Genomic DNA, 16,240 nt, shown 5'->3' on the forward strand with positions numbered 1-16,240 from the left:
AACAGAATTTATAGATATTACTCATTTGGACTAAAGCTGCCAAAACCCCCAGTGGACCTGCTGGTGGGAGATTTTGGAAGTTGTATTCCATAAAAGTAACTTTTCCAAAGCTTTGAGTTGAAACCAGTGGCAGCTCCCAGCGGCATCAAGAGCGGGAATGCTAGTAGACACACCCATAAGCTAATGAATTTGAACGATTTCCAAAACAGATATGCTTTGTAGTCTTATATTTGTAATATTTTATTAGCCAGAGTTCCCCCTCTGTTTTCTCTGAACATCTCAGAATGATGAAATAGCCAAAATGGTGACTAGGACTGGAGAGAGCAGACTTAAACCAAGTTTGACCAAATATAGATACAAATCTATAGAATATACTCTGCAGCAGCGGCAATAGAAAAGAATTTATTTTCTGAGTTGTGAGAAGCTCATTACTCTCTGGCCAAGAGAAGCCACACAAAACCTGAGCAAGTTATTGATTGGTTGGTTGGTTGGTTGGTTGGTTGGTTGGTTGGTTGGTTGGTTGGTTGGTTGGTTGGTTGGTTGGTTGGTTGGTTGGTTGGTTGGTTGGTTGGTTGGTTGGTTGGTTGGTTGGTTGGTTGGTTGGTTGGTTGGTTGGTTGGTTGGTTGGTTGGTTGGTTGGTTGGTTGGTTGGTTGGTTGGTTGGTTGGTTGGTTGGTTGGTTGGTTGGTTGGTTGGTTGGTTGGTTGGTTGGTTGGTTGGTTGGTTGATTGGATTTTTACCCCGCCCCTCTAGACTATGTCTACTCGGGGCGGCTAATATATTTTTTGTGGGTCAGAGTTCGGTGATCTGGATGCCAGGATGATTTCAGAATCAGGGGTCACTCTCTTAAGGCCTCAGAGACTGCCCGATATGCAAAATTAAACCAAGAATAAAAAATGAAACCAGAAGTGGCTGGTAATCCAGTTCTAGTTCTCAAACCAGTTATTTGGGGGTATTAAATGGGTGTGTGTGTGTGTGTGTGTGTGTGTGTGTGTGTGTGTGTGTGTGTCCATATGACCTATGAAGGAAGTTGATCACTATTCTTGGAGACTTCTAAAAGCTGTACATTTTTGCTCAAAAAAGAGGAGCAGAGGAGGGTGCCCAGTGTGGTATAGCAGATAGAGTGGGAGACTAGGACTCTGGAGACCAGAGTCTGAATCCATGCATAGCCAGGGAAACTTACTGGGAATGTGGAACTGATAAAACCACTTCTTAAATATTGCACTTATGTTGAAAGCCTTCTTAGGGTAGCTAAAAGTCATTTCCAATTTGACGGCACATAATTAATCAGCTTGCCAAGAGCCACAAAATGGATGCAGCAGAAATTTGGAATGGGCTGCTTGCACAGTTCCTGCTACACACACAGTTTTTTCCTGGATTCGTGGATTTTTGCGAGAAGCACAAAATCAGTAAAGTTACTAGAGCAGCAACTTATCAGCAGGGCTGTTTATGGCCCTGGTTGCGGTAGTGTTAATGGTTTCAGAGCAGGAGCTCAAAAATTGTGGGAGAAAATTGCCCATGCCACAGCACTGGAAATTTTCCAAGGCACCACTTGGAGCTTGTATTCAACTGAACGCAGAAGAAAGAGTAGGAGCTGCACAATAGAAGCCACGTTTTTTTGCTTTCTCTCTCTCTCTCTTTGTGTGTGCGTGTGCGTGTGTGTGTGTGTGTGTGTGTGCGTACATGCGCATGCGCACGTGCACGCACATGCACACAGACACCCGCACGCACACACACACACACATGCATATGTTTTGGATATCTCTTTCTTCACTTATTCTTTGTCAGGCAGGAAAAGGGGTTCTCTCCCTACTGCCTCTCCTTCTCTTTCTCTCAGCCGGAGGTTCTTGTATAGTACCACCATATCCTCTTTTGAAGCAGTGTGAATTTCAGTGCTCCATAGTTGTTATCTTTTTAATTCTCCTCGGGGAAATACAAAAATACAGTGGTGCCTTGCTTAAAGGTGATAATCCATTCCAGGAAAATCACTGTTAAGCGAAAACATCGTAAAGCGAAAATAAAAAGCCCACTGAAACGCATTGAAAACCTTTCAATGTGTGCCAGTGGTCTTATGGGGGCCAATGGGGGGAAGTTGAAGGCTATCTGAGGAGTAGAGGGGACAGGTATAATAGTAGGACCCTCCCCCAAAGACCTCCAGGAATGGCCAAAAGGAAGCATGTGGAGCATCAGTCCCTTACTGCAGTGGTTCTCAGACTTTTTCCACTCATGACTCTCCTGACGGCAGAGCAGGTGAGGGGCGCAGGGCAGAACAGGGAGCAGAGAAGCAGGAAGGAGCTGGAGCTAGAAGAGCTGCATCAACCCCAATGGTTATCGTGGCAAACAAACAAACAAACAAAAACACATTTTTTTAAAAGGGGGAAGGAGCAGAGAAAAGCCAAAAAAAAAAAAAAAAAGAGGGAGGGGAATATATCCTCCTTCACGAGTGTATATGAATGGACCCATGCTACTTCCCGGAGTGTCTTTCCTTAATGTAATCTGCCCAACACATAAGATTATCCCATTCAAGCCTCCTCCGGGTGGCCAACCCAAGGGAGGCCCATAAATCCTATACAACAGGTAGGGGCTTCTTCATGGTGGCTCCGGCTTTATGGAACGAGCTTCTAATTTACCCTTTAAAAGGCGGAACAATTTAAAAAGTATGAAGCACTATGACAGGATATGTGCCACATTACCACAGTATTGCAACTACACAAGAACCAGAAGATGTGAAAAAGGAGGGCATTTCTCTAGTCTGACTGCAGCCTTAGATGGAGATAGTGCAGTATGTGATTTGTTTTCAAGCTCCTCCTCAGTTGGCAGTTTGGAATTTATGGCCCATCTCTAAAAACAGAGTACAGCCAGGCCATCTGGCCCTCAATCCCCCTTCTCTGCCTTTTTGAAACTCAGAGAATTTCTTTTTGGCTAGGGGAGGAAAGAATCCCCTGGAATATGACCTGCCTCTAACAGAGTTGGGATTAGTATAATTTAGTTAAACTACAAGGAACAGTCAATTTAAGCCAAATTAAAGCCAAAGAGGTGGTAACTCCTCAGAGTTTTTCCTAAGGAGGCATGGACTTTTCACCTCAGTGCCCACTGCCTGATTCAACTGCCTCAATAATCCTGATCTTGCTGTGATTAGCAATTTATTGCTGTGGAATAAAATGTTATGCTGCTGTTGTGTTGTTATTATCATGAACTTGAAATTTCATTGTTGCCTTCCTTTCAGAAACATATAATTGGAAAATCCAACTGTGATATTGATTACCATTTTATTAAAAGTATTATGTCTTCATTAATCCTAGCCACACACAATGGCTGTTCTGCCGTTTAAACCAGTGGTATTGTGTGAGCATTATCATTTTGAAATACTGTTGGAAATAACCTTGTGGTTGGGCACGTTTCAAGCTTAGTTGATGAGCAAATTGTTGTATTTCCCACCTGTTCGCATTTCTCTTTAGAATAAGTGAACCTTACCCGCAATGAGCTGCAATAATTGCTTATTTTTACTAAAGGATTTAACTTTCTTGAGCCTTAGTCAAACACTGTGAATCTTAGTGGTGAATTGCTGCTAGTTAAACAGCTGGTGCCAATTCTCATCATACACCAAGTCATGTGAATAGCATATGATCTGGCATACAAGTGTCAATTCCTTAATTGATGGCAGTTTGTCACTAAGGTTACACTCTTTTAGAGCTTTGTGGAGAGCAGAAGCTCTAAGTCACTGTGCTTTGCAGAACCAATTATTGCCCAAATGCTGGCTTCTGAGGATCCCTCAGTTGGTCAACTTTCTGTGGGTCTCCAAAGAAAGCCCATCTATAGTGTCTGACTCTGAATTCTCCTCAGAGCCTGGCATTTGGAAAACAGCCCGTACTAATGAATAGTGCAAAGCAGCAGTTGCTCTTTTGAGAGGTGATGATTCTCCCAAGGCTAGCAGGGCCGTCTGAAGAACAGAGCATCCTCTTCTGCATAGAAAGTCTCCCTAAAATTCCTCATCTCTCACCTGTTCTCCATGTGAGGAAGCAGAGGAGACAGAGTTCATATGCTCCTTCCTCATGCATTCTCTTATATTACATTACAGAATACCTGAAAATCTCATGCTTTCATTAAATGCAAATCCTTCCCTAACTTTTCTAACATCCTAGAAAATTATAGTGTGGATACTTGATGGAATGATCTTATGATGACTTGAGCAGGCAATCAGAAGATGAATCTTCAGCTGCATTCATTCACCCCAAAATGATAGGACAAATTAGCTTCCAGATAAGTTTTGTTTTGTGGTTTTTTTCTTTCTTTCTAGAAGCTGTGCATTAAGAAATCCAGCCACAAAATCAGTTGTGGATTAACTGGAACACAGTTAATGCTTCGAACAAACACACATGCTTGCTTGTTCTTAGTTCCATATAAATATGCATGACACGGTTGCACAAGTCCTTAACTTCCACCCAAATTCACCTGCAGTATAGTTATGGAGAGTTTTTACTGGCATAATTTAAAGCCTGCACGCTGCCTTTGAAGGTTCCTAGAGTTATAGAGGGAATCAACCTCCTGACCTTTTGTAATTCTACCTTGCTGGCTGGTTTTGATACTGTTAGCAACATGCTTTACCTAGATAGGAGGGGAAGAAGCAGGTAATAGATTTTATTGAGCCCACAGTAGCTCTTCTCACCCCTATCTCAACACTGAATGGTTTTCGGAAAGCTATAAAAGTGCACTGGCTTTCCCCCCCACTCCTTGCCTCACCACCTCATTTTAAAGGGCACGGAGGATCAGCTTAATTTGAGTACAATTTTGTTATTTCAGACCCTTAGAGGAGAAAGGCTAAATTATTCAGAAGCTTACACTCACCATTTATCAAAAGTTGAAAAGAGGAAAGCGAGAGTGAATAATGCATTATGCAAAAAGCAAGTAAAGGAATTATTCACATTTTCGGATGCACAGATGTTTGGTGGAACAGGACTGTGTCACTGTAGTGGACAAAATGAAACCATTTCAGCTTGGGGAATAATTTATATACTACTTTAAGTGTTAAGTATTTGGAAGCTCTGCTCTTTAAGCTTCTCCCTGTTTAAGCTTTACCATAAGATCCCTGTAAAAACAGCCAAAGTATTGCAGTACTCTTAGAGAGGGCTCTTAGGTAAGAGAATGACCAGATCCAGAATGATCTCTAGAGGAGTGTAAAGGTAAAGGTAAAGGGGTTCTTATCGCATCCCCATATGTGTAATGACACAACCAATTATGTTGTTTTCCCTCTTGTTTTCTATAGCCAGGGCTTCCTTTACCCACCAGCCGCTGTCACTTTTTATAGAACAAAGGTAAAGGTAAAGGTTCCCCTTGACAATTTTTGTCCAGTCGTGTACGACTCTAGGGGGCGGTGCTCATCCCCGTTTCCAAGCCATAGAGCCAGCGTTTGTCCAAAGACAATCTTCCGTGGTCACATGGCCAGTGCGACTTAGACACGGAACGCTGTTACCTTCCCACCAAGGTGGTCCCTATTTCTCTACTCGCATTTGCATGCTTTCGAACTGCTAGGTTGGCGGGAGCTGGGACAAGCGATAGGCGCTCACTCCGTCGTGTGGATTCGATCTTACGACTGCTTGGTCTTCTGACCCTGCAGCACAGGCTTCTGTGGTTTAGCCCACAGTGCCACCACGTCCCCCTAGAGGAGTGTGCTTAGTATAAATTTATATTTGCACAATCTGTTTGTATAAATCATTCATTCATTCATTCATTCATTCATTCATTCATTCATTCATTCATTCATTCATTCATTCATAATTCAAAATAATTCCCAGTCTTAAAATGTAATGGTTTAATGTCTTTGCTCTGGAACTAATCCTATAACGTGGGTATATAAATTATGAGTCAATTAATTATTTTGTCAATACCCATGCAGTAATTTTACTTACCTTTTTTCTTACAGGGTCTCATTGTACACCCACCCACCCAGCTATTCCCAGCATTCCCGTGCATTTTGTTACCTACATATATTTACATTAAAAATACCAGACATGCTGTGGACCTAGAAAAATCATCTGGGTCTCACATATAACTGGTCCAGGACTTCTGAACTGGAGTATGTGTCTCCATAGCTGCCCCAACCTAAACCTTGCCTACTGTGAAGTTCAAAGCTGGTATGAGGGATGATGGCTACACACATACACTAGGTTAAGCGGCAGACCTATGTATCAGTACTTATTGGTTGTCTATTGGGGATAGGTAAAGGTAAAGGTTCCCCTTGACAATTTTTGTCCAGTCGTGTTCGACTCTAGGGGGCAGTGCTCATCCCCGTTTCCAAGCCATAGAGCCAGCGTTTGTCCAAAGACAATCTTCCGTGGTCACATGCCAGTGCGACTTAGACACGGAACGCTGTTACCTTCCCACCAAGGTGGTCCCTATTGATCTACTTGCATTTGCATGCTTTCGAACCGCTAGGTTGGCAGGAGCTGGGACAAGTGTTAGGTGCTCACTCCGTCACGTGGAATCGATCTTACGACTGCTTGGTCTTCTGACCCCGCAGCACACAAAGGATTCTGTGGTTTAGCCCACAGCGCCACCACGTGGAGATAGAGATAGGGATAAACCAAACCACAGTGGAGAAAAATACTCCACTGAGCACTCCTGAGGGTATATCTCTCCATGTCACTGTTGTATATAGAATCCAAAATTATGTTCAGTTTTTAAACTTTTCCACATAAATCTGTGATTTTAGAAAGATTATGACAGAGTTCCTATTGTATTTGGCACAGTGTGAAGTTATACCTGCAGAGGTTTGCAGGGAATTACTCCCAGGCAGTCTGCATTGTATGTCATTTATCGAATCGATTTTGTGATTGATTGTGCAAACCACTTCACAACTGTGTTTGCAAAGCTGCTTGCTGGATATGACTTCTGCCTTGGTGCAGATCTCACAACCACTTACACAATAAAGGGTTGCACAGGTGTGCTACAGGATTTTGGCCCACATACTTTTCTAAAATGCAATTTAGAAAAAAAACAAGGCACTGAAAAATGCAAGTGATTTTTTTTGTGCAGACAGAAAAAGCCCAGTGTCTGATGCAGAAAAGAATGTGGAGAAATGGGAATCTGAGTGAAATTGAGCTTGACAGACTTCCCAGCCCCTACTAAGGAGGAATCGTTTCAACACATCTATTAAACCAGTTGTTTAATAATACCTTCTGGCCTTTTCAAACGTGATGTGATTCTCCAAACATGCTACATCATCATCAATTGAAACCCACAGTTTCATGGTTTAATCAACGCAGTGTACTGCATTTGCACACAGTATTTGCTGACTGTAAATTCTTTGTTTCAAGTTTTGTTATTGGTTTTCATATATATTACTGGAAACTCGACTATCTCTGTGAAAAAGAAGATGGAATAATATAACTGTACCTAAAACATGTTTGATGATCTGTTGCAGATAAACGGAAGGATAGATGGATTTTAAAAACTCTGCTGTACGGACAAAGCATTGTAGAATATGGTGTAGTGAATTAATTTAGTTTAGTAAACATATAGCCCCAAACACAATCAGTTTAAAATGTAATTAAAATAGTGTTGTTGGTGGTAAAAGCTAAGCTTTCTGAGAATGGCAGATTATGGTAGTAAATTTTGCAGTAATCCCTGTTTTAATGAGTGCAGGACTGATTAAATCCTTCTTTCCTCGTTTGGATAGTAACTAAAGAAATCTTTCAACTAAAGCTCATGTATAATGTTTAGACAGACAACGGTTTGCCAACTCATATAAACAAATGATTGCAGTTCTGTAACTAAACTAAACTAAACTCGATCATGGTGGAATACCCCCATCCTCAATGTGCAACTCCAGAGATATAAAAATCGTGCTTTCATATCCTTTGGTAGCAAGAAACAATAAAGAAACAGGTGTTTTTTTTTTTTAAAAAAGCCTTTTTTGTAACATCTTAATAGATTTCATATTAGAAATTGCTGCTTGAAGTTTGTGTTGTCAGGCACCTTCAGATTTGTTGCAACATAAAGGTAAAGTTTCCCCTTGACATTTTCAATCCAGTCGTGTCCGACTCTAGGGGGCGGTGCTCATCCCGTTTTTCAAGCCATAGAGCCAGCGCTTGTCCGAAGACAGTTTTCCGTTGTCACGTGGCCAACCTTCCCACCGAGATGGTACCTATTTATCTACTTGCATGCTTTTGAACTGCTAGGTTGGCGAGGAGCTGGGACAAAGCGACAGGAGCTCACTCCGTCACGTGGATTCGATCTTATGACTGCTAGTCTTCTAACCCTGCAGCACAGGCTTCTGCGGTTTAGCCCACAGCACCACCACATCCCCTTGTTGCAACATACAGTATATCATCTATGCTTGTCTTAAATGTAAAGCAATTAGGAAAATGAAACTGTTTCAAAGTGCTAGTTGAACAATTTCTGACGGGCATTGAGAACGTGCTGTACCAGAACTAAAATGAACCGTGAGAATTGTAGAAATGTAGTGTGCAGTGTTTTCCTCTTTAAATGTCTACTAAACCATTCCATTCCACTCCACTTCTCTTCCCTGGGTTTTCCTACTTAGCAGTCAACAACACATAACCACTGTCCATGGTCAGTGTGGGTTTGGCACTGCCTCCATAGGATTATATTTATTTTGAATTGTTTTGTTGTTCTCCTAATCTTGGGATTATCCTAAAACTGCCAATACTTCCCTTGGTTTTAATTACATGAGCAATAGTGCTTGGAGACAAACAGTGGAAACAGAACGGTGCTCTTTTTTTATTTTCAAGAATGGACACTTGAATAACTCAAAGTTTGAGGATCTCTATGGGAAGATTGGTCTTAACTATCCATAAAATTTCACAGGGATAAATCCCAAGATGAGCAATGCTGAAGGCAGAAATAGTTACTTTTAAAACAACTGTATGTGTGATGACTTTAGAACATTGGTACCCAGCCTTGGGTCTCCAGATGTTTTTGGACTCAAACTCTTAGAAGTCTTCACTACCAGCTGTGCTGGCCAGGATTTCTGGGAGCCGTAGACAAAAACATCTGGGGGTTCAAGATTGTGAACCTTGCATGTTTGGCTATGTAAGTCTCTGTATTCTCTTATGTCTGATGAACTGGACATGTTCCACAAAAACTTACATTAAAATATAGCAGTTAGTTGTTGCCACAGTGCCTTTTCTTTTTCTTTTTTGCTTTTGTTTTGTTTTCTGTTTCTTGTCGAAAAGCAAATGTATAGAGTGTTAAGTAGTTGATTTTTCATTCTTAAAATGACATTATGTTCCATAAAAGGTAAAGGTAAAGATTCCCCTTGACAATTTTTGTCCAGTCGTGTCCGACTCTAGGGGGCGGCGCTCATCCCGCTCTTCAAGCCATAGAGCCAGCGTTTGTCCAAAGACAATCTTCCGTGGTCACATGGCCAGTGCGACTTAGACACGGAACGCTGTTACCTTCCCACCAAGGTGGTCCCTATTTCTCTACTCGCATTTGCATGCTTTCAAACCGCTAGGTTGGCGGGAGCTGGGACAAGCGATAGGCGCTCACTCCGTCGCGTGGATTCGATCTTACGAGTGCTTGGTCTTCTGACCCTGCAGCACAGGCTTCTGCGGTTTAGCCCACAGCGCCACCACGTCCCTATTATGTTCCATACAATCATATAAATGGTTTAAATAAATAAAGTAAATATTGTCTGACAATTAGCCATAAGCATAATGTCTCAACTGCCAGATGTGTTTTCCAGTGGATGCCGAAAACTGCTTCTTTTCTACTTACTTTTGCATTGAGTACATATATGGTGTCTGTGTCAAGGTCAGTTGTAAAATAAATTGCTGAGGTACAATTGTGGTTGATCGTTTTATCATTGGGAACTGTGAGCATCAGAAGCTAAGAGAGCTGATGCAAGCTTTTGTCTTCCTTCCTTTTTACTGAGTTGAAAGAATTTTAAGGGTATATTTTTAGTAATGGCAAGGTATGCTTGGATCTTCATTTCTTTATTAGGGTTCTGCAGAATATCACACACACAAACAAGCATACAAAAATATGGCACTGGAAATGCATCTTTTGCAAGGACTTTCCAATGAAATTAAATATTAAAATCCTCTGAAGCTACTTAAAATGTTACAGAGCAAAAAAATGGAGATAAGAAAGGGAAAAATGTTCAGCATGCAAATTTACAGGCCCACATAATAGGATTTGGCTGGGAACTATATCCTCTCTCTGTCTCTGTCTCTCTGACTATTGTGTTTAATCCAGCAAGAGAGCACCAGAAATGTTGAATTGTAAAAGCTCACAATTGGCAACCATAATGAACTCGTAGTCTAAATGCTACTTGTCCTTTTGGGGGTGGTGGTGGTTATGTTTAGAATGAGCATGTAAGGATAAGACCGTGGACGAATGTTAGTTTCCTCTGTAAGTGCATATCGCTGCCCCTGTTAATTATATGTTGTTATTATAGTTACATGACATCAACTTCCTTCCAAGCCATGGCAATCCTATGAATGCGTACCTTTCAAAATGTCCTGTCATTAATACCCATGCTCAGCTCTTGCAAATTCAAGCCTGTGACTTGCCTTACAGAGCAATCACTTTCATATTTGGTCTTCCTCTTTTCCTGCTGTCTTCAACTTTCCCAGTATTAGTGTTCTTTCTACCTTCTCATGATGTGCCCAAACTACACTCCGTTTCATTTTTCTCCCCCTCTGGCAAGTTCAGGATTGATTTTACTTAGAACATACTTATTTTTGTGGGTTTTTTTTTCCTGGCAGTCCATGGTATTTGCAAACCTTTCCATCTAGCACCATATTTCAAATGAATTGATCTTTTTTTCCCTCGGCTTTCTTTGCTGACCCACTCTCACATTCATACATATTAACTGGAAGTACAATAATGCTGATTATCTTGGAATTGATCTCCAGCAACTTGTCCTTACACTTGATTATCTTTTCTGGTTCCTTCATAGCTGCCCTTCTGAGGCTTACGCTCCTGATTTTTTTGGTGAGTCCATTTGGATTGAAACAAGATATACAAACTCTTTAACATTTCAGTTTGCTCATTACCCACATTGAAGTTATGTAGTTGTTCTATAGTCATGATTTTCTTCTTTTTTAGTGTTCAGCCACAGTCCTATTTTTACATATTCTTCTTTTACCTCCATATTGAGTAGTTTCAAGATACCAGTGATAAGGCGCCAGTAACATATCTTCAGTTACTGATATTTCTTGTACAAGTTTTACTTCACCTTCATCTATATATTCTACATACAGATTGAACAAATACAAAGATAAAATACACTGTTGTCTGACACATTTGCCTATGAGGAACTAATCTGTAGCTTCTTGTCCACAATACAGGTTACACTTCATGACAATCTTCAGAAAGATCCATAGCTTTTCATGACATTTCACATGTGACATTTATTGCTCCATATACATAAAATTTGTTTATTGCAACAGCTTGAGCATTAGTTTGCTGGCTTGAGGAAATAATGTAGTGATCCTATCGTTACTGCACTTGTTGGTATCTCCTTTCTTGTAGAATGCAGCAATGTATGTGGAATGTTTCTAGTCTCTGGACCATTACAGCGGTACTTCGCAAGACGAATCCCTTGCACAACAAAAAACTTGCAAGACGAAAGCGTCTTGCGAGTTTTTAGGTGACTTGCAAGACAAAGATATTTTCATCTTGTGAAGTGCGGTTTCCCATAGGAATGCATTGAAATTTAATTAATGTGTTCCTAGTCTGAAAAAGTCTGAAAAAGTCACTTAGCGGGTAGGGAGCTGCTTTCAGAGGCCTCCTGGGGCTTGCCCAGCACCATTTTTTAATTTCCTGCCCCTTTCCCCTGCCTTTTTCCATTCGGAGGCTTGCCTAGCACCATTGGAGGACTGGCAGAGGTCCCCCCTAACAGCGATTGCCGCTTTCAGAGGTCCCCCGCCAATCCTCCGATGGTGCTTCCCCATCTCCCTACCTGGTAAGTGACTTTTTCAGACTTTTTTGGCCCACAGAATGCATTGATTAAATTTCAGTACATTCCTATGGGAAACCACGCCTCGCAAGATGAAAATTTCGCAAGACGACATGACTCGCAGAACAAATTATTTTCATCTTGCGAGGCACCACTGTATTTTGTTTTCCATATTGTTAGGTATGTTAGGATTTTGACAGATTCACTTCCTGTAGCATGGAATGTTTCCTTCAAGTGCTTTGAGAATAACTTTCAGTTTCATTTCTAAAATTTCTTCATCACTGGGTTCTACTTCAAAGGAGTCTGCACTGGGTATGGACAAATCTTATCCTCAAAGGCTTTCACAGCCGGGATCTGATTGACTCAGCTATCCCACACACTACACCAGAACACAGAGAGAGTTCTAATTTTCTAACTCCTGTCCTCTGAAGATGCCAGCCACAGAGACTGGAGAAAGATTAGGAAAAAAAAGCTTCGGAACACAGACAAAGAGCCTGAAAAACCTACAACAACCTTCTTACCCTTGCTGAAATAGAATGTCTGAACATACAAATATACTGAAAAACATTGTCAACTGCTGTGAGCAAAAAATATATACCAGCATTTTAAAATCAGCATTTCTACAATATATGTGCTTTTGTGTACAAAAAAGGTACTTTGCAGAGAAAACAGTGAGAACAAATATTTTATATTGTGCAAAATAGAAGATTCTTGCACAAAGCAACACATTTTTGTGCAGAATACAAATTCTTTACACTCTTTACACTCATGCTCATACATTTTCCTTCAGAAAAGCTCAGAAATATGCACATAATTTCTTGTAGTCCCACTCTTAGGAAGAAACTTTTTGAAATGTTTCAATCTCATCCATGAAGACTAAATAAATAATAATTTACATCTGTAACTATCACCCTCCATAGTTTAGAACTATAATATCCAGAAGGGAAGTTTTCCTACTTTCACAATCTCCCTGCAGAACCTGAAAGACTGATCTTCCAGGTTTCAAAATTGTACAGAAAGTTAACTCTGCTTTTTATTGTTTCCCAAACTGTGAAGAAATTGCCAAAGAAGAAGAAGAAGAAGAAGAGGAGGAGGAGGAGGAGGAGGAGGAGGAAGAGGAAGAGCAAGAAGAGGAAGAAGAAGAGGAGGAGGAAGAAGAAGAAAGTGGGGGAATGTCACTGCCTGGCTATCTCTTTAACTTACCAAGCACTTTTAGCTCAAGAGAACTTTGCTGAAGTAGAATGCAAGAAAGAAGGAGTTGAAGGGAAAGCAAGCAAGCACATGGATCCCCCCCCTCCCGTTCCAGGATCATTACATCTAAACTGAACAACTTCCTTTCATCTTTTGCTCCACATCAGCACTATGAAAATAATAATTTTTAAGAAACAATTGAAAACACTGATGTATAGGCAGGCTTTCCCAACAGATAATCCCTGACGATTTTTCTTTTATATTCTTTGATTTCCATTTTTGTCTATTTGTAATGTTTTTAATAATTTTATTGTTGCTCCAATTGTAAGCCGCCTAGAGTGGTCTAGTATGACCAGATAGGCGGGATAGAAATAAAATAAATAAATAAAATAAATAAATAAATAATATTGATATAACATACGGGACCGGGACAGTTGGAAGCACAATGGAGAACGCTACTGAGAGATCAATGTGTAATATAGCTACCATTTTTTCATCCTTCCTTCCTCAAAGCAGCTGGAGGGGTTCAAGAGGTTTTGAACATTCCAAAGTGAAATATAGATGCCGTATTTTGCAGTTACTGTTGCAGCTAATTTTAAAAACTTTCATTTTTTAAAAGGAGATGTTGCTTGAGAACCTACAAACAATAAGCCAGAGCATGTGGCAGTTTATTGTTTCCTTCGGTATCCTCAGTTCTTTTGCCTGAAAGATTCATTATTTTAGTTGCGGCAGGAATCTTCTAATGAGGCTGAAAGGCAGTAACACTTTGTATCTTGGCTGTTTATGTATTTTTTTTGACTGGTTTTCTTTCTCTATACTCTCTTATCACCAAGTACAGTACTGAAGGCTCTGAAGGCGCTGATTGCGGTGGAAGGGACCCCCAGGGAGGTCTCCCATGGTGACAGGCAATCGGCACCTTTGGAGGTCTCAAAGGGCTTTCCCCCCCCCGTCATCGGAGGAAGCCATTTGAGACCTCCAAAGGCAAAAAGGTAGGGAGAAAGTGCTGGAAATTCGAATTTCCCACCCTTTCTCCCTGCCTTTTTTGCTTCAGAGGCCCCAAAGGGCTTCCCCCCCCCGACATCGGAGAAAGCCCTTGCAGAAAGCCCTTTGAGACCTCTGAAGCCAAAAAGGCAGGGAGAAAGGGTGGAAAATTCAAATTGCCAGCCCTTTCTCCCTGCCTTTTTGCAGGGAGCCATTTACGAACAGCTCCATTGGCATTGACTTGCGAACGGAGCCTCAACCTAGTTTGTAGGTCAAGCTCTGTTTGCAGATCGATGCCATTCGTAAATCGAAAAGTTCGTATCTAGGGATGTTCGTAACTCGAGTTCAGAACCATATGCTAATACCTTACGCTAATATCTGTGCACTAGAGGATTGTGGGAGGAACACCTAGCCCCTGATGGGGGTCCCATAGGGTGACCCAAAACACTGAGTAGCTCTCTTGGTCTCTGGCAGAACTGGGGCTGTGCAGCCCTGTACTGAGTGGGAGTGCAGCCAGGGGGTCACTATGCCTTGGGGGTCAGGGGACAGAAGAGGGTAGGAGGTGAAAGGGCCATTCTAACTCATATCTTGCAGGGAAAATACTATGTCATAAAAGTGGTTTTCCCAGGGGGAGGTTCATCCATTGCACTTTGGGCGTGCTGTTGATCTCTATGATTTCCCCAAATGTGGGGAACTCAACTGCATAATTTGTGCTAATGGGGGATTGACCTTGTGATTTCCCTGTTTTTCTAGACTCCTTTTCATCTCTTTTTCTCCTCATCAGGACCTACTGCAAAGGCAGCAAGTCCTGGTGATGTCTTATATTGCTTTCTCCCTCTTTTTTTCCCTTGAGGTAAAGGATCAGGGCAAAAGGAGTCACCGTTATCAGGAACCAGGGGGCTGCTTTGACTCCTTTCACCTTTCTTTGCTAGAGAGAGAAAGAGGGGGATGGCCATCTGAGACCCACTGCATTTCCAAAGGCAGTGCAGGTGAGAGGATTGCTTTTCCCCAATATGGTATGGGGAACTCTGTTTTGCAAGACAATGTCTTCTATGGACAATTTTTGCAAGACAGTGATGTTTTTCCCCATTGAAATGCATTAAATAGATTTCAGTGCATTTAAATGCGGAACTGGGTTTTGCAAGACGATGTTTTCGCAAGACAGCGATTTCCGTGGAATGAATTAAAATCATCTTACGAGGCACCACTGTAATCTGATCAGTTGATCTGATCACTACTGTTCACAACGTAACACCAAGCAAGGCAAAACCTCAGAAGCTGACTCCTTTTTTTCCACATCAGTTCACCACTTCTCACCCAAACACAAAGCAATGGCCAAGGCTGTTTTTCAACAAATGTGAATGGTATTGAGCAGAAGAGGGTATCCTGTAGTGTAGACCATCTTGATTGCTACCATTGGTATTGTCAATATTCAGGCTGTCGTTTGCTATGTAAGGAATGGCATCCTTTTTCCTGCTGGTGACATGGGCACAATATTGTCGAGCAATATTTGGTATTTCCTGGCATTTTGAATAGTGGATACAGAAGCAGAATATCCTACGTACATAAACAAGAGTTTGTTTGTTTGTTTGTTTGTTTTTAAAGAAGAATTGAGTGTTCCTTATTTCCCACATAATGCAATGCCCTTTGTAAAGACTGGGGAAGATAACATAAGGTTGCTTAACAGAGCTTATGCTAGGTTCATATACTCCAGAACTACTGCAGCAATCAGTACGATCTGCACACTTCATATATAATCTGCTAAATCATCACGCTTTTTAGCATTACCTTTAATTTGTGCTAATCAGTATGAAGCAGGTGGGGTGTTAATTTCACACAGTATTTTACAATAATTATATGTTAAGAGTAGGTAGATGAAGGTAACGTGCGTTGAATCATAGAGTATCTTCCCATCTGCTTATTTAAAATAAGCCCAAAAATGTCTTCAGCTAACTGTAATACATGCGTATGTCAGAGGGAAAACACCTCGCTTGGACTGCTCTGTTTCTTTTTGATGTAAATCTTTCTGCAGTCACACTGCTTAGTTGTACTTATTTTCCACATCATTGCGGAATGGAAAAGAAAATATGCTCCTGGATGCCACTCTCTATTAAGTGAAATCAGTCAGTGTTGCTTTCTCCT

General features: G+C 41.2%; 2 protein-coding genes and 1 non-coding gene across 7 annotated transcripts in view; all 3 read left to right on the forward strand.

Moving 5' to 3' along the window:
- Nucleotides 1–16,240, forward strand: part of LOC144589588 (uncharacterized) — a 500,689-nt gene that overhangs the window by 357,052 nt on the left and 127,397 nt on the right. The gene's annotated exons all lie outside the window — the stretch shown is intronic.
- Nucleotides 1–16,240, forward strand: part of GRID2 (glutamate ionotropic receptor delta type subunit 2) — a 963,252-nt gene that overhangs the window by 286,323 nt on the left and 660,689 nt on the right. The gene's annotated exons all lie outside the window — the stretch shown is intronic.
- Nucleotides 14,678–14,842, forward strand: LOC140707856 (U1 spliceosomal RNA). Its single transcript, XR_012088021.2, has one exon. It is a non-coding gene; the product is annotated as a U1 spliceosomal RNA (small nuclear RNA).

Source organism: Pogona vitticeps, chromosome 5 (genome assembly GCF_051106095.1).
Source record: "Pogona vitticeps strain Pit_001003342236 chromosome 5, PviZW2.1, whole genome shotgun sequence".
In the NCBI taxonomy this organism is placed as follows: Eukaryota; Metazoa; Chordata; class Lepidosauria; order Squamata; family Agamidae; genus Pogona; species Pogona vitticeps.